Source organism: Ambystoma mexicanum, chromosome 3p, assembly GCF_040938575.1.
Source record: "Ambystoma mexicanum isolate Mex_15411 chromosome 3p, UKY_AmexF1_1, whole genome shotgun sequence".
NCBI classification, from domain to species: Eukaryota; Metazoa; Chordata; class Amphibia; order Caudata; family Ambystomatidae; genus Ambystoma; species Ambystoma mexicanum.
In genome coordinates, this window is record NC_090925.1 from 918,979,791 (window position 1) to 918,999,285 (window position 19,495).

The window sequence follows — 19,495 nt, forward strand, 5'->3', positions numbered from 1 at the left end:
ATTTGTATCGGAGGTGATGAAGACATTTTTTGTAAGTTATGGCATTATGCATACCAGGACAGTATTGTACCATCCGAGGGCCAACGGATTGGTAGAGAGAGTCAATAGATATTTGAAAGGGGGATTCCAAATGGCAATGCGCATGAGACAACCATGGAGAGAAGTGCTTAATCTTTTAACATGGAACTACGTGACCAGACCACACTCAATTACCGGTGTATCTCCTTTTGTTTCTCTCAAGGGAAGAGAACCTGGAACGAAACTTTGTCCAGGGTGGTTAGGTATGGCGACTGCAGTTCATGTAGACAGGAATGAAATTATGAGAGAGTCTAGGACAAGAAAGGAATAAAGAACAATTTGACAGGAGAGAAGGAGAGACGTTACGGGAGTGGAAGGTAGGGGAGTTGGTGTATGTCCAGAATCCCAGATCTGTAAACAAGTGTGTTGAAAGTACGTTTCTTGGCCTTATGAAAATTGCGGTAGTGAGGAAGAGTGTGGTTATACTTGAGGGAGGGGAGGTGTGGTCCAAGGGAAGAATTTCCAAAGCTACTGTGGTGCGCGGTGTGTGTGGGGAAGACAAACAAATGAAATGCTAAATGAAGATATGAGTGAGGAGGGTGTAGAGAGAAATGCGAGTCCGAGTGGAGGTGACGCGCAGAGAAGTGGGGATACTGCAGATGATTTGAAATGTGTAATAGTTGCTCACAGAAAGAGATCTAAACCTGCGTGGTTAGGAGATTATGTATATTAGTTGCAGTAATTTATAATTTATGCTTTTCTGTTAATATGTTTAGAGTTGAGATTATTTGGTGTGGGTTCTGTTTCTTTAAGGAGGGGAGATCTGTAAAGATGTAGATGTTGTGCCAGCTTGCGGTCCTGCGTCTGTCCCGCGAGCCCTTGTTATGATTGGAATGCCGGCTTTGCGGAACAGACACAGACCGTTAAGAGCGACGGAAGAAGTGCCTGCTCTCCGGGCGGGCTCGTCTATTAAAGACTTTTCAAAGCACTTACCCATGCCTTGACTTGCCTTCTTCAGCTTCCCTGTTACTGCCTCAAATGACAGACCCCATCTTCACCCATACCTCCAACCTCTATTTACAAATGGCATTGAGAAAACAAAATGGGTGCGAAGTAGTAACTGCAAGATTCTATTATCTGGCAACAACCGTTGTCAAAGGAATAATTCTGGTTAAACAAATGGCGGATACATTTTCAATGCTGGATAACAATGTCTGGATGACAGTATGCTGAACAACAGAGCGTATATGGCCTTTTGCTCCGTTAACCTGCTGTTTGCCATCTCGATAACTGACACTATGTTGTTCAGCTTGTTTCCTTATCCGCCATCATTGGATTCCTAATGATGCAAGATAATAAAACGTTTACACGATAATCTGCCCGGGCCGACATTTCATAGATTCTGATCATTTTCAACAATATGTTTGACAGTGATAAATCTAGAGCATTTTGGTAATTGTTGGAACTTTTGGATGCTAGAGTCGCAGGGGCGGACAAGGTGCAAAATATCTGTCACTGAGCCTATAGAAACTGGGTGGGTATACACATTTTTTTGCCAGTAAATACTCTGTGGCTCGCAACGTCCAACTCGGATGGAGCCAACTCCTCCTCACTCAAGTACTGAAAATGACAACTCTGACATTGCTAAAAGTTTGGTTCATAGCAAAAGAAACCAGACAACCTACTGTGACAACCCAGAAGGTGTCTCACCCGCTAGTCCCTGGGGATCTGTCATCCAGTGTCACGCGCCTTGTTTACCTTGCTGGCGCTTGTGGTAGCGGTGGCGGCTGGTCCGACATTGACTTTCTCCACTCTGTTCCTGATTTATCGGTTTAGTCTTTTGTTCCCTTTGCCTGGTTCCTGGCTCTTAACCCCGCCCCTGTCTCTCTTCTGGCGCGTTGCAACTCTTTGCTTCCACTACGGTTGCTGACGCTGCCGGCTGTTGCTCCCGAGTGTCTGCCTGTTCCACTCTTTGCTGACTTTCCTCTCTTTACTTTCGTGTCTAGTCTTCCTCTACCTCCTTTTCCTTACGGGTCTCGTCCCGCTCTCTCTTCTCAAGGGTCTCGTCCCAATCCCTCTCCTTACGGGTCACGTTGCACTCTCTTTCTTCTTATGGGTCTCGTCCCGCTCTCTCCTCACGGGTCTCGTCCCGCTCTCTCCTCACGGGTCTCTTCCCGCTCTCTCCTCACGGGTCTCGTCCCGCTCTCAGTTCACGGGTCTCATCCTGCTCTCAACTCGCGGGTCGCTTCCCGCTCCTCCCTTTCCCAGATAATCTCCCTGCTTGTCAGTATACAGGTCTCTCCCCGTTCCTTTTCGCGGGTCCCTTTCCTCTTCGGTTTTCACGGGACTCGATTCCTCTTTCTCTCTCGGTGGCTCCGCCTCTGGACCCCTATCGCATTTCCTTCCATTATTTCATCTTTTTTCCTCATTTCACCATTGTGCCTAGTGCCTCTACTTTGCTATGGAGTTCATGTTATGCAATAACCTGAAATTTTGTCAGATACTCTTCGTTGGATACCATCCCTTCCGGAACCATCTCACTTATCCAGTGATCCTTCATCTTACCAACCGTACATCCACATCAGCCTGGATTTTTGTCAAGAGAGGTTTTTTAAGCTTGCGCTTTTTTCCTCTCTCCGGTCCTTCCGGAAGGAGGTCACCTGAATCCCTGTTCCGCTAGGGAGACAGAGTGGTTTACATACGGGACAGACATTCCTCTTCACAAAAAAAAGGCACAGAAGAAGAAGGGACGCAGGAAGAAGTCATCCTCCGAAGAATCAGGTGAGGAGGAGCGGGGTTTGGAAAGGGTTGGTGCGACTAAACTTGACATCCAGGTGGCCAGGACACAGCCATCGCTTTTGGATCCAGTTCCTGGGGATGGACCATTGCGGGAGGATCACCTGGATGGGGGGTCTTTGGGGAGTTGGAGTGGGCCCCTGGATTGGGAGATGCAGTATGCCCTTCCCTGTAACACCTTTTCCCCATCCTACCATGTAGGATACTGCTAGGCAGAATTGCATGCAGTACCCTCTGGGACCACCACACACAATTAGGACTACAGGTATAAGCAAGACCAACCTTTGGTATAAGTCTGTACCACACAGTTTGTTGGTAGCGAACTGAGCAGCCAGGCTTATCTCAAGAGTGAATGTGAGCAGTACAAGTCATTACACAGAAGTATTTCAATCACAGTGGTTCAAGTAGACACTTATACTCAAGGTTTCTTGGTAAAACACTTATTAATTTATTACATAATCATTGAGAAAACATTTCACTAGGAGGAGGCAACTTAATATTATATACCAATACAAAACTCTAACCTTTTGAGACAGTTTGAGATACCCTGAAATAGGAGCAAAATGGCTGTTCATTTACTTAGCAGTGAGCAAAAAGGCAGAAGGTAAGTAGAATAGATCTCATATACTTGATAAATAGTGCAAATAGTTTCAGTTAGCCAGCAGAGTTCAATTCAAGTCAATAGGCCTAGGCCAAAGTCAATGGGCTAGTGTTCTTGATAAGAAGGAGCAGTTCTGGTTACAAACGGTAAAGTCTTTGCAAAAGTTCTCAGAAGTAGTTTAGGCGAAAATTAATCATATGTTGGGGCACAAGCTGATTAGGCCTGCAAGTTGGGAAAGTTCCACGAACTTTCACCGCGAGAGTTGGGATCTCAACCAGATGGCACAGTACCTTAGTATGAAGCAAAAAGATGCAGCTGAAGATGTTGTTTCCTGGCAGTTCCTGCAGATCTCACTGTTTGTGAGCCTCAGTCATGGGGACAAGAGGGAGGACGTCAGGGGACTCTTGCACTGCACGGGATCGTCGTCAAAGCAAACAAAATGGACTCCCTTCAGTGTAACGCTCACCTTAGTTCTGCGGGAGCACCTGGAACCTCTTGCTGTGCAGCTAGGAGGAAAAGGAGCCCTGGGACCTCGTCTGTTTCTTCAGGAAGAACTGCTCCTAGGATTGGGACCAAGGGTGCAGGGTGAATATATGTCACAGGTATTTGTTATTTATCCCTACCGCCTCCCCACCTCCCTGTGGGTCAACCCGCTGGTGGTTCTAGCCCACCTATGTATAAAGAAGGGAGGCTCTCCGTCCTGCTCTCACTCTTTGGCAGGAGCGCAAGTCTTCTGGGGGGACCGGCTGCTTCACTGATGTTGGGAATCCAAGCACAGGCCTGATGCAGCGTTGGATGACTTCTTGGGTATTGGGGTGCATGGCACGTGGTGGCAAAAGGTGGTTGGTGAAACTTTCTGCGGCATGCACCGTTTAGCGCTTACTTGCAGTGCCTACCGGCTCTGTGCCTTTCCCGCTTGTATTCTGTGCCTTGCATGCACCTGTTCCCTAGTGTCTTTCTTCTTGTTGCATGCACTTTTGCTATCTTGTCTGTTGCTTAGTCTTTATGCTTTTAATGTCTGCCTACTCAGCCTTCCTTTTTTGCATATTCTTGTTGCTTTTAGTGTGCGTGGCTTTTAATGCGCATTTCCCTACTTTCTCTTCTTTGTGCAGGTGCCAGTGATCCCTCGACGATGGATCCAGGAGAGTGCCGTGGGAACAGAAGATTGAAGAGGGCTTGTCGCGGATCCAGAAGATGAAAGAAGTTTGCTGCAAGACTGAGGATTCAGTAAGTATTAGTTTGTGAGGCTCGGAGTTCTAAAGCAGGCCACAGGAATCCGTCCTGGAGCTGTCTATGGGAACAATGCACAATGAGCGTTACGCTGCCATGGGCAGAGCAACGCAAAGCAGAGCTGCATGCCTGGGTGTGGCTTATATAGCCAGCTACACCCAGAGACTAGTCTGCACCATTCAGTAATGTGCAGGGCTAATCCTCCTCCATATTAGATGGCCTGTTCTGTGGAGTGCTATGCATGCAGCACCAAGCGCGCCAGGCTTCAGTCCAGCTGATTTTATCCCCCTGGATATCGTTATGCCTTATACAACCAATGGGGGTACCCTGGGGCATATGTGTGTGAGCGGACTACAGGGGTAGTGGTTGCATGTGCTGCAGGACTGATGGTTGTGACATTCAGTTCCACTAGCTGTAGATTCAAGAACACAAGCTGGTGTCCCTCTCCCTGGTTAATCCTATGAATGGTATCCAGGTGTCTTACGAGGTGATTGGTCCCACCAACTCAAAGGGAGAAGTCGTCCTTGAAGGGGCTTCTTTGTCGAGGTGAATTATGGCAATTCGGACTTGCAGCAGGGCTTCACCGGGCAAACCAATGGTCCAGTGGTTGCAGCAGCCGTCCTCTTGCAGCTCGCCTTCGGTTCTTTCGTTCCAGTGGTCGACTCTGCTTTCCAGTCCAAGAGACTCGCCTTAAAAAGTTTTCTCCCTTTCATTCCAGCCTAGCTGTCACTCACCCAGCAGGGTGGCTGTCCTTGCCGGATAGTCAGCCAGCCAATCACGTCAGAGTGCATTTGAATCTCCTAGGAGACTAAGCACAGGGAGTTTCGGGCACCTCCCTCACTTCCTGCCCACCCCAGACACTCGGACACCAAGGGCGGACTTCAGTCCTGAAGCCCGCCAAAGGCATACGAACAAAGGGACCAAACCTAGTTTGGTGCGCAGAGACAAACGCTAGAAGGACCTTTCCAAAAAGAAATGGCAAAAAAAAGAAGACCGGGACCTGTTTAAACAAAGGGGCTTAAGGCACCATCTTGAAAAACATGGCTCCTGTGATTTTTAGCTACCAGTGTTCACGGTCGGGAAAAATCATGGTAGTTCATTGTAAAACCACTGCCACCAGTCTTTTGAATAGGAAAGGGTAGCATTGACTGCTACATGAGTATATAGAAACAGGGAATAGAATGTAACCCCTCCAGCACTCCATTGTAAGACGGTGTGTGCTGGATGTAGGAATTTGGAAAGACTAGTAAAGTCAATTTCACTTTACTTTCTCTGGGGAAACAGTAGTTAATCCCAGAGAAGGTATTTAAACCTTTGGGAAGTCTAGAAAGACATCCCTGGTCCCTACACTGAAGGTGCTGTGTAACACACATGAAAAGATGATGCCTATGGAGTTATCTAAAACTCCATAATCAAAGAACACACGTGTAAACACACATCAAAATATATAAAAGAGTGGGGGGGGGGGAAGGCTCACACTCTTTCCAGGTAAAAAAAAGAGTCCTCAAAATCCAGCAAAGTTGCTGGGGGTCTCTAAGGTAAAGGGAATTAGCACATTTATGAGAATTCTCCCTAACACTCGTCCCCCTCAGACTAAAAATCCACCCCTGGATGAATCTCCTTACTCCAGTCGGCCAAACATTCTGGAGAGGTCATCAGCATTTTGGCGATTACACCCTGACCTGTGTTCAATGGTAAAATCAAATCCTTATAGGCTGATTTGATCATCTTAACAATTTAGGATTTGCCCCCTTCATCTGCATTAACCATCTCAAGGGTTGGTGGTCAGTCTGAATCACAAAAGTAGATCCATACAAGTATGGTCTAAACTGTTTCAGTGACCACACAATAGCAAACCATTTTCTTTCAATGGTGGCCCACCTTGTTTCTGGTTCCTTCAGCTTTCTGCTGATGAAGCAGATGGGGTGCTCCCTACCTTTCTCATCCAGCTGGCTCAGAAATGCACCTATACCTGTATTGGAAGCATCTGTGTGCACAATGATGGTTTGGGTGTAGTCAGGAGCTCTTAATGCTGGAGCTTGACAAAGGGCTTTCTTAAGTTCTTCAAATGCCTTAGTGCACTCCTCATTCCACCTGACCTTTTTAGGACATTTGGGTGAGGAGACAACATTTAAGGGAGAAGATATGAACCCATAGTTCTCAATGAAGTTCCTATAATAACCAGTGAGACCTAAGAAGGCTCTAACCTGGGTTTGAGTAGAAGAGATGGCCCATTCTTGTACAGCTTGTACTTTGGTAGGCAATGGCCTTATTTCACCTCCTCCTACCTCATGTACAAGGTAGACCACTTTGCTCTGACCAATTTGACATTTACTGCCTTTATGGTCAGATGGGCCTGCTCAAGAGCCTGCAAAACATAACCTAGATGTTCAACATGTTCTTTCCAAGTATGGCCGAACACCGCAATGTCATCAAAGTATGCCATGCAGAAGTCCTCCATCCCATTCAGAACTTGATTAACCATCCTTTTGAATGTTGCAGGTGCATTTTTCATTCCAAAAGGCATTACCTTAAACTGGTAGAGGCCTGCTGGGGTTGAGAATGCAGTTTTCTCTTTGGCATGGTCTGTCAGGGCTATTTGCCAATAGCCTGAAGTGAGATCAAATGTACTGAGGTACTTGGCTGAACCAAGCTTGTCCACCAGTTCATCTGTCCTGGATAAAGGATGGGCTGCATTAAGAGCTCTATAGTCCACAGAGAATCTCAACTCCTTGGATCCTGCCTTTGGCACTAGTACAACTGAACTAGACCATGGCCTGATAGAGGGCTCTATCACCCCAAGATCAAGCATCTTGTTGACCTCTTCCTTTATGTGGGTTCTGACATTATCTGACATCCTGTAACCTCTGCGTTTAACAGGTAAACGGTCACCAGTGAGAATATCATGCTGGCCCCAAGCGGTCAAGCCTGCTGATAGTGAAAACAGGGAGGCAAACTGATTTAACAGAAATGTTCACTCTTCCTGTTGTTCCAGTGTAAGATTAGAAGAAATATTAACTCCTTCTATTTTCTCATCTAACGGTTGTCCCCTGAGGGGATCAGGTAGAGGTTCACTCTCTTCCTCCTCTTGAGCTGAAGCTAGAAGCAAAGCTCCCACTTCTGGTCTGGTGACATAGGCCTTTAGACGGTTGGTCTTTGGTGTGAAAGACCTTGGGGCCTCCTTAGGATTGCCTAAATCCACCAGATAGTTGACCTCTCCAGGTTTTCCCACAACCTTGAAGGGTCCTATCCATTTGTCCTGTAGGGCCCTCTGCCTTGTAGGAACCATAACTAAAACTTGCTGGTCTTGAGTAAACTTAACCATGTTGGCCTTCTGGTCATGCCAATGTTTCACCAAAGCCTGACCTGCTTTTAAGTTATCAGATGCTTCTGTCATTATGTGTGTCATTCTCCTCCGGAGACCTAACACATAGTCAGTGACTCTTACTGGCTTGGGAGAAGGAGCACTCTCCAACCCATCCTTAATTAGGGCCAATGAACCTCTAACTGGATGACGATAGAGAAGCTCAAAGGGACTAAATCTCATTCCCTCCTTAGGGACTTCTCTGTAAGCAAATAGAAGGCATGGCAGTATGAGGTCCCACTTTCTTCTAAGGGGTTCTTCTAAGGCACATATCATGCTCTTCATAGTACAACTAAACCTTTCTACCAACCCATTGGTCTGGGGATGGTATGCAGTTGAGAACTTGTAAGTCACTCCACAGTTTTTCCACATGGCCTGCATGTAGTGAGACATAAAATGTGACCCCATGTCAGAGATGACTTCCTTAGGAAAACCTACCCTGGTAAAAATACCAAGTAGGGCCTTAGCAACAGCCTGAGCTGTAACAGTCCTCATAGGTACTGCTTTAGGGTACCCAGTAGCATGGTCTACTACAACCAATATAAATCGATTGCCTGAAGAGGTTAGAGGGTGTAAGGGAACAACAATGTTGATTCCTACCCTCTCAAAAGGGACTCCCACCAATGGGAGGGGCACTAAAGGGGCCACATTCTTGGACCCACTCTTACCAGAAGTCTGACAAGTGTGACAGCGCTTACAGAACTTTTCTACATCAGCCCAGTAGAAATGCAGAGAGAGCCTCTCTTTGGTCCTCTTGAAACTCAAGTGGCCAGCCAGAGGGATCTCATGGGCTAACTGTAAGAACTTCTTTCAGTAGGTTCACTGTAGAGGAGGCCATCCTCCCAGTAAAGCATATGCTTCCCTGGCTCTTGCCCTTCCAGCTGGGAAGCTGTCTGTTGGCGAAGACCTTCTAAAGCGGGACACTCTCTTTGACCTCTGCTGAAGTCTGCCCTAGAGGGTCCACCTTCTGCAAGTAAAGTTTGCAGTTCAGGATGGTCTTTAGGATCCAGATCTCCAACATAGGGAAGTTTTCTTCGAGCTGTTTCACAAGTAGCTGACTCTTCGGAGTTTGGTTGGTCCTCCCACTCAGCCTCAGCTGGGGTAGGGATCACTGGGGTGACCTGGGACTGTACTCTCGGGGCTGTCCTTGTCCTGTGAACAGGTTTAGGTGTCAAACCTTTCTTTTTCCCTGAGACCTTGGTTTTTTCCCCTTTGTCTCTTTTTCCTGGGAATAGAACAGTGGCCTTCCTGTGCACTGGGGTAAGCAGAATCTTCTCAACCTCCCATTGAGAGTCACCTAAGGTTGCCACTCTGGCCAATCTTGTTTGCTCCCGTTTCCTTTTACTGGGAGGCCTTGGGGTACTAGATACAACTCCAAGAGTTTTCAAATAATTCCCCAACAGGACTCTCCAAGGCACTTCATTCTGTACACTGACACTGTACACTGACAGGTATTCTAACAGTTATATTGTTGCACTGGATGAGAGCTGGCAGAATAGGAACCATTTGGATTAGGCCTTCTGCAAGTTTAGTGGGAACTTTCTTTGGGTTCCATAGCCACATCCTCAAGTTTGAAAAAATGTTCATCGACCATTTTAATGCTTGCCCCAATGTCTCTAATGGCAGCAGTCTCCTGGCCATTCACAAGTATACTGTCCTTATAATATTACTTTGTGTTATCTGGTATGGAGTTGTACACATCCACATTCTGTTTTTCCCACAGACCCAGTGACACTAAAGAAACACTGGCTTTTACTCCAATGGGGTCCTCAGCCAGTTACTGAAAGTTACCATTTGCCATATGAACGTCTCCCTCAGGGATGAAGGCTAAGGAGGCAGTGTAGACCCCTGAAGGATTACCCTTACACCTGGGAACCCTTTCACATGATCAGTATACCCACAAAGAAAACATTTCCCAAATGCTCTCTGGAATGGGGGTTTCTGCTGACCTCCCTCTGGTTTAGCACCAGAGGTTTCACTATACTTGCCAGGTTTCCCATGGAATTTACCCTTACTATGTTTGTGGCCCTCTTTTGGATGATTGGAATTAGAATTCTTGTTTCCCTCTTTCTTGTGCTGCTACCCCTCTTACTTTCTGTGAGTTGCCCCAGAGTCCTTCTGAGTGGCCCAGTTGGCTACCCACAAGTCAGCAACCTGTGCTAACGTTTTGGGATCAACCTCCTTTGAGTCAGCCAAGTGCTGTCTCAGTTCAGGAGAGCAGGCATCAAAAATAGATTCTAACAAAAACAGATTTCTCATTCCTTCAAAGGTGTTCACTCTGTAACTCTTAACCCAACCATCAAAGTTCTTTAAACACTCCCAGGTAGCCCAAGGGTACCATCAGTCTTTTTGAGGGTCCTAAACCTCTTAAGGTACTGGGAAGGAGTTTTCCCAAATCTGGCTTTTAATGCCAGCTTCACTGGTTCAAAATCCTTTCTCTCAATTGCACCCAACTCCATTACAGCATCACAGCCATTCAGAGGGAGCCTAGACATGGGCCAAGGGATTACATCATTCCCACTGATTCCTTGAAGACCATAGGTGTATTCAAATGTACCCAACCAATCCAATACATCACGTTTTGATTCATACATACTCACTGCTTCTTTGGGCAGGCAAGGCCTCTTGGGACTCAGGGGATTACAGCACGGATTTGGCCTTGGTGAATAGAGTGTACCTCATCATCCAGGCATGGATGGCTACACACGGTCTATGCCTGAATGATGATAAAACAGAACCTATCTTGGGCACCCCATCCAACCTTAAAAAACAAGGCCCTGAATACTCCTCCTTCATAATTGACGGCAACCAAGGGGCCAAGGAGATACAAACCCCTGGATTCTACTTTGATTCCACCCTGTCCTTCATCAAACAAGTTAATACATTGGCCTCCACCACTGCGTACACTTGTAAACTTATTAGAACCGGCAAACCCTTTCTGTCTAACAATAGCTGCATCATCGTGGCTAGCGTCCTTATTCTTACTATTATTATTACTGCAACGCACTTTACATAGACTCCAACAAATCTATCATCAGGAGAATCCAAACTCTCCGAAACAACGCCCTTAGAGCGGCCCTTGGAGTAGCCACAGGAGAGCACATTTCTGAGATTAGGCGATAAAATAATTGGCTCTCTACCAACGACAAAATACAGTTAAAAACTGTGTCGCTTAGCCACAAATCACTGAACAACGCAGCACCTAGCTACCTCTCTAAGAGATTCCACAGGCGGATATCCTCTTAGACCCTCCAAACTAGCCAACTCAAACTGCCTTTCTATTCCCAGATTTAAGTTATCTAAGATTGAAGGTAGCAGCTTTCCCGTCAAAGTGGCCCAGATCTGGAACGCCCTGCCTTCCTCAATACGAGAAGACCAATCCTTCTTGAACTTTATGTCTAACACTATCACATGGCTTAAATCTTCAGACCAGCATTGACTGCGGACACTGTCACCAATCTGACATAATCTCTTAATGCTGCTACCATTAAGTAATATTGTATTGCCTGCTTAAGCGCCCTATTGGAAGAATTGTTAAATACTGTAATTTATGTAAGATATGTATTCATCCTCTATGTCCCATTGTCATTATGCACCATTGTACTTTACCCCTGTAAATTTGTAACCTAAGATGAATATTGTATCTATGTAAATCTGTAACCTAAGTTGTGCATCTTCTTGCAACTGCTGCACCCTGATACACTTGGGTCTGGAGCGCTATACAAATAAACAAACAAACAAACAACAACCCTAGACGACCTGGAAGGGAAGCAGATTCAGGAAACAGTCTTTTGATATCTATTTCATGTTGCATTTCCAACTCCCCGAGTTTGATGTCTTGATGTTTGGCTTCAGCTTGAGCCTTCAACTTTTTGAACTCCAACTCTAATCTCATTGTCTCAAGAGAAACATCTTCTGGGCTTAAGATTGGACCTTGTGGGGTCCCAATGGAAATAGGCTGAGGCAAAAGGCCAGGCTTGGCAAAGAGGGGATCTCTTCCTGAGACTCCTACCTCCTCTGACACCTCTTGCATATTAAAGTTAGACTCTGAACTATCATGCTCATCATCATTTTCTACATTACTTGGGATGGTAGGTGTTACAGGCCTACTACCCAAACTTTGGTGATTCAACAACCTTGCAATTAATTCACATTTCTTTCCTTTTACAGGCAGTCCGCTGGCTTTGCACATATCCTTCAGTTGATCTACTGTTAGATTAACCAGGGCTGCTTCATTGAAGTTATCCGTATTTGGCATGTCACAATTGCTTTACTTGTTGATGGAGCTTAGCCTTGTGGCTGGTTTAGTTGAGCAAATAGTCAGTGTAACCACTCTAGAAAAATCCTCACTGCCTGCCACCAGTGTTGGGCAAGATTGCATGCAGTAACCCTGTGGGAGACTACACCAGTCTTGTCCTATTTGTATTAGGTAACCCACCTATTGGTATAGGTCTGTACTACACAAGTCGATAGTGACTGAGCAGCCAGACTTATCCCAAGAGGGGTAAATGTGAGCTGTAGAGATGTAACTTCGAAATCCACACATAAAAGTATCCAAATAACACTTACACTCAAGGTTTTCTAGTAAATAATTATTTATTCATTTAATGGTCCGTTTTAAATAAGCCTTCTTTAAAAAGGGTAATGTGCAACAATAAAAATACACTTCAAAATACTTTCTCAGAATCAAGTCAAGCAAGTGGATATTCTTTAGAGATGCTTCATACACACTTCCTACACCCTGAGGTGACTCCACTAGCTAGGATAGTATTGACATTTATATATCACTTTTGTACTTTGTAAAATTCGGAGGTTGGCAAAGAGGAAAGGTTTATGGAATGAAAAAAGGTTAACAGGTTCTCCAAGCATGTGAACACTTTTAAATCCCCCAATGAAGTCTAGATAAAACCTTTCCCAGCAATTCTAGTTTAAAACCAATGTACCACCTACAAGGGACAGTTAGAATCAAAGTCAATGGGTTAGAAGAGTCTGCAGGGAGCCAGGATGGCCAAAGTCAATTTGAACAATGTCTATGGAGCTGAGGCACTTCTTAGATAGCACAGTTTGTAGGAAATCACTGTTGGGCCACAAGCTGTTAGGCCTGTGAAAGTCAGAGATGAAATCAACTACTGCAAGTCTCCAGTGAGATAGCTACAGACAAAAGAGGTAAGTTCTCCATGGTCAGCACAGTACCTTAGATTAGAAGAGGATCCAGCTGGGCTGGGCCTCAGTCGTGGGGACAAGAGGAAGGACGTCTGGAGGACTCCTGCACTGCAGTTTGAAGGTCGGCGGCAGCTACGGGCTCTTTGGGTTTCAGCCACCGTTAAATAGCACCACCACGGATCTTGGACAGTTGAAGGGCTTCCTTGAGTCCAGCACTGTGGTGAGGTGACTCGAGCTTCGGTCGTCCTGCTTCGGGAGGGTCCTCGGGATTGAGGAAACACAGGATTGAGCCTGGTGGAGGGAAGCCTGTGCTGAACTGTGATAAAGTGAAAGCTAACAAATATATGTGAAAAGAAAAGACAGGCTTGAGCCCGGCCGAGGGAAGCCTTTGTTGAATTGCGGTAACGTGAAAGCCAAGAGTAAAACTGTGTTGGTGACAAGGCGGACGAAGCCTAAAGAACATATGGAACTGGCAAAGGTTTGAAGACCAAGCCTGAACTGTTGAATTTTGTACCAGTAAGCCAAAGTGTGCAAGACTGATAGAACTGTGTCAATCACCTACCCCGTCAAGAAACTTTTGAGACCCTGTGCTTCTGAACGTGGGGAAGGGAGTTGTTACCAAAGCCATTCTGGCATTTCTTTTAAGACACTGTTTTTTCCTTTTTATATTCCCTTTACATTTTTGTCATTTAGGAAGGAGGGCAAGGTAAGTTTTTTTTTATAAATTGTTTTTTTAGTATATGGACTTCTTATATGGTCGAGACTACTCCCATTCTAGAGTTAGGACAAGTTAGGAATTCCCCCAACCTTACCAAAATAAAAGGTTCTTGAAACTGCATCTATTGCGTGTGTCTGCTGTTGATACCAGGCCTTCCTTACAATAAGGAGAATGGGAAGATGTGACTATGCTGGTCTCAAAAACATATGTGCACCCTGTGATGCTTTGAAGTTTGAATTTGGTTTCTTTCTTTCGGCTGTAGTAGAGCAAAGAAGTCAGTTTGGATTGTTTGCCACTCGTACATTGTCAGAGCGGCTAGGAGTTTGTGGGAGCAAGCATTACCAAGATTTTTGTAAATGTAGACATCCTATGGCATAGAGGACATTCCCTGAAACACTTGTGTATGAGCGCGATAGAAATAAAATATCAATTCAATTCAATTCATATGGTGGGGAGAGCTGGAGGAAGCAAAGGGGAACTTGCGCCTGCAGCTCTTGGTAGTTCACTTTTGGCTTAACGACTTCACTGCAATAGGGTGGGTTGAGTTCTTGAAGCAAGTGGCACAGAGAAGTGCAGAAGTTGCTCGGTACAGAAACCTTGTGCTCAGAAATTATTCTATGTTTCAAATAACTATATGTATCATGGCATCACGATAAAAAAAGAAAGGAAAAAAATGCATTGTAAATGGTGCAGTCTGTTCAGCATTCTCCACAGCTTAATCTGTATGAGAGTTTGTCAACGTTTTCACAGGAAAGAGATATACCTCTACCAGAAGGATTGTAGCAGGTTCATAGTTGCTATAGTGGATTCATTGACGGCCATGGGTTGCATTTATTGAAGGGGAGGGCAGCACTGATTGTCATCTCCTACCTGTGGCTTCTCAGTAATCCTTGAGTTGGCAGCAGGAAAGCATGCCTAAATGGTGACGAAATGGCTGGAGGCTAGGGCTTCGGCTACTCTGCTGATGCAACACAGTAGGAGTGATATATTTTATATGGGTACAAAAAGCAGCAGTCCAAGCGGGTCCAGTACTCCCCTCACCGCTTACTTCCAGAGCAGCATGGCAGAGCAGTGCAGTGCTTTAAGCTCCTGTGGAAGACTAGGATTGGTGATGGAAGGAGAGACAACCTTGAGCTGCAAAAAGTTGCCTGAGTCAAACGACTAGCCATGGTTGGGATGCCAATAACTGGGTTACCAATGCGGAATTATTATTATTATTATTTTTTTTTATTGTTTATGGTTTAAAACAAAACCTTTACAAAATATTTCATAAATACCTACATACAAAAAAGAAAAAGCTAAATTCATATCTTTTTAGTTCATATTGCAATAAAAATCACTCCATTAAAAACAACAAAGCATTTGATCATAAAATAATAATCGTCCATAGTTCAAGCAACTTTAGAAGCAACAAAACATTGTACCATATAATAATAATCATACACATTTCAAACAACTTTAAGTTACACCTGTCCATTTATAGGCATTTCGGTCTCCAATTAACTAAAGTTCCCCAACGTATGGAGCAACAACACTCCAGTTAACTTAAGTATATAGGCATCAGTATGTGGCTGGGTCTAGACCTCGGAGCTGAGATTGACAACAAATACACAGAATCAACCATAGTTAATGGGCTGTTAGGCCACTTCCTTGACTACATTAGATTTTTGAGACAAAGCCTCCTCGAGTAGGTCTAGGAACTTAGTTAGAGTAAGCAGCAACTGCTGGCTAGACCCCCCACATAATCGATCCCACAGCTCTCTTTCCACAAACTGGAAGATAGACAGAAATGTGGCAAAAATCACGGTCCTCTGAGGTTCAAAGAATGAGCAGTACATTGTCAAATGCTTCAGAGTTTCCAACTTGTTAAAGAGCGTACAAAAACGGCATCTGCCAGTCAACATATCGACCAATTTGTGATCCCAGTATTGTAGTTTTTCATAGGTCCACAACTGGTTCAATTTAAATCGTAAATAGGCCTTTCTGGCTTTGTTGCACGGAAAGATTTCTAGATAGTGAACATGATCACCCCTATTTTCTGGTAATACCAAGTTTTACTCGTACCTATTTTGTCTAACATGACACACCAATAGTAGGACTGAAAGTTCCTTTTACATGCAGGGATACCCGCCACTAGATCTTCTTTAGCGATCATTGTGTCATCTAGGATTTCCTCCATTTTTTTTTAAAGCTCAGAATGGAAGGCGGACGCCCCTCCTTTATCAGTCCTGCCAAGTCCTCATATAGGGACTGTTTGGGTAGCTCAAGCATTTTAACATAGCCATTCATCATGCGCCAAAGCCATTTAACAGATAAGGAGAGAATACCCAGTTCATGACATATTATTATATTAGGGATTGACATCGCCAATCCAAGAACCTGTTTCCACAGTCTGCCCTGAACACAATCCAGGAAGTCTTCCAAGTCAGATGCCAAGGGTATACAAAAGAATTGGTTCCACCTTTAAAAGGTAAAACTGTATTCTAGGCAACAGTGATAATTGACTGTGACGGTGATATATGATTTTCATTTGAGAGGACAGCCACATCAATTTTCCATTGATAACCTCCTTCAACATATCCATAGAATAGTTGGCAGAGAGCTGATAACCCAAATATCTAATTGATTGTACCTTAGGTATTACAACCTCATTGAGGGACCAGGAGAATTTGGATGTTAATCTCTTGCCATCTGTAAATATAATGATGAAGGACTTTGCTGGGTTTTCTTGCGAGTTGTTCTTGAAGGCATAGCATTGAAATGATGTGAGTTTTGCCTGAAGACCAAAAGGAGTGCGATCCATGAACAATAGATCGTCTGCAAAACCTAACCAATTCAATGGCAACCGGCCCAGCTTCACGGGGTATATGACAGCGTCGCACCAGGCTGATTCCAGATCCGCTAAGTAAAGGTTAAAGAGGATGGCAGCCAGGTTACATCCATGCTTAAGACCTTTCTCAGTTGTTATTGGATCGGTCACTGCCCCCTCCTTGGTCAACCTAATTCGATAGGTGGTGTTTTGGTGCAGGAGGGCAATCATGGCCACTAGATGAATCGGAAAGCCCATGGCAACCATATTCTCCCATAACACAGCTCTAATGACAGTATCAAAAGCTGCTCTAAGGTCCAACGCTGCCATATAAATAGGGCCCGTCCGTGAACTCTTGGTTTGTTCATACAAGCGGGCCACAATGGTCGCATTTAATGAGCACCCCAAGTATTTACGAAAACCCACTTGGAAGCGTGGCAGCAAATCAAGTTGGACTGTAGTGCTGGATCTCCTCCAACAATAAATAGGTGAAGATTTTTGCCAAAGCATCCATCGGAGCGATGGGCCTAAAGTTGTTCGGATCATCAAACCTCCCTTTTTTGTAGATAGGAATAATGGTTGCGGTGCACCACGAGGGCCGGATGACACCTAGTAGATAGATACTATCATACTTATTCAGTAAGATCTTGGCCCACAATACCGGGTCAGCTTCCATTGGGCAACGGGGAATGCCATCAGGGCCCGGCGCTATTGAACTCTTGATCTTCACAATAGCACGAATGATGTCATCCGCAAACTACAGAGAAATTCTCAAAATGAGTCCCTGATAGTTCATTTCTTGCATGTTAGTGAACCGAGTAGGCAGGGCATATTTATTTAGCATAAATGATACCCATGTCTCAGCAGCCACTGCGGCTTCCTTCAGGATTTCCTCTGAGCCAACAATGGCTCTCAGCATGGACCACACCTGTCTGATGTCATTTTTTAGAAGGTAATGCAACATTCTCTGGTTATCAGCAAACATCAATTAATATTTTTACCTCTTAATTGTGTTATGGTATACCAGGTTAATTTTTTATTTGAGCTGTAAGTATCTACACCAATCATATTTACGCTGACCCAGACTATGTATTTGTTTCTTTTTTTCTTTTCTAAGGTTCACCACGGATTGATTATAACAATGCCGGTGGGTAGGCACCACCTTTCCGTCTTTCTGCGATAGAATCAACTCATTTACATGTGCCTGGATTCTCCTACAGTTTTGACACTCAGCCAGTAGGCAATCTGCACCCCCTCTATCAGCAGGAAAAAGAATCATGGGGTCATCCCTTAAACAAGCCACCATCCTATGACACAATTTAAAATCCCATATAATAATATACAAAAAATGGTACCAGGAGGTGAGGAAACACTATAGAAAGAGGGCAAGTGGATGCGTAAATTAAATTATCATTTTCATTTTATTTAGAATTAGATAAACCACAATATTTAGAAAACATTTAGGTCATTATAAAAAACATTTTTATACTCAGACATTCAAAAACATTCATTCAAAATTATTAACACATCTAAAAGTTATATATATGTTCTAAAGTGCCATCGACAGTGTCATTTATTTCATTGATACACTTCTTTTCATTATGAACCTAATAATTCAGAAAAGCGTAAATAACAAAATTATTAAACATAGTTAATTCCAGAAAGATATATCAAAGTGCCATCGAAAGTGTCATTTATTTCATTGATACACTTCTTTTCATTATGAACCTAATAATTCAGAAAAGCGTAAATAACAAAATTATTAAACATAGTTCATTCCAGAAAGATATATCGACTATTGGTGCCTTAACAAATCGTTCTTCTTTACAAAAAAGCTTCCCAGTTGGTAAATAGTTTCGACTTGACAAATTGTGTGTGTCTTCATCAGGATTGGATGAACATTTAGCAGATATTTCTGGAAACCCCATTTGGTTCGCCCAGTGGCTTGTATTCCAGCAGCCTCTGGTCAAGGTCTGATGCTAGACATCCTTCTTTCGAGAAGAGTGTCTTCTAACGCTACGGTCAGTCCATTGAAGTGCCGTTCCCCTTTCTTAACAATGTCAATTTGCCCACGATGTAGGAACCCAAAGCCACCGGCTGATACAGATTAGGGGGCGTAGCTCTTAATCGCTACACTTTTGTCCCCTCTCATGTGGAGATCTATAGAACAACCAAATAGATTTCTCAGGAAAACGGAAGGAAAAAACTCCTCTTCAGACCGCAGCGCTGTCATGGACGTAAATACGAACGGTACATCACTTTCACGGCTTGCCGCGTGTCTTTACTAAAACGGCGGTTTTAACCTAGTCTGTCGCCGAGGATGTTTGCGTCCATCCTTTGCAAATGACGGACGCAAACATCCTCGGCGACAGACTATGTTAAAACCGTCGTTTTAGTAAAGACACGCGGCAAGCCGTGAAAGTGATGTACCGTTCGTATTTACGTCCATGACAGCGCTGCGGTCTGAAGAGGAGTTTTTTCCTTCTGTTTTCCTGAGAAATCTATTTGGTTGTTCTATAGATCTCCACATGAGAGGGGACAGAGGTGTAGCGATTAAGAGCTACGCCCCCTAATCTGTATCAGCCGGTGGCTTTGGGTTCCTACATCGTGGGCAAATTGACATTGTTAAGAAAGGGGAACGGCACTTCAATGGACTGACCGTAGCGTTAGAAGACACTCTTCTCGAAAGAAGGATGTCTAGCATCAGACCTTGACCAGAGGCTGCTGGAATACAAGCCACTGGGCGAACCAAATGGGGTTTCCAGAAATATCTGCTAAATGTTCATCCAATCCTGA

General features: G+C 44.5%; 1 long non-coding RNA gene across 5 annotated transcripts in view; it reads left to right on the top strand.

The window, feature by feature from the left end:
- LOC138581115 (uncharacterized) overlaps nucleotides 1–19,495 on the top strand; it is a 114,414-nt gene that overhangs the window by 37,187 nt on the left and 57,732 nt on the right. For all 5 annotated transcript variants that reach the window (XR_011304441.1, XR_011304442.1, XR_011304440.1 and 2 more), the window contains exon 5: nucleotides 4,528–4,642. This is a non-coding gene — a long non-coding RNA (uncharacterized lncRNA). The remainder of the gene's footprint in view (nucleotides 1–4,527; nucleotides 4,643–19,495) is intronic.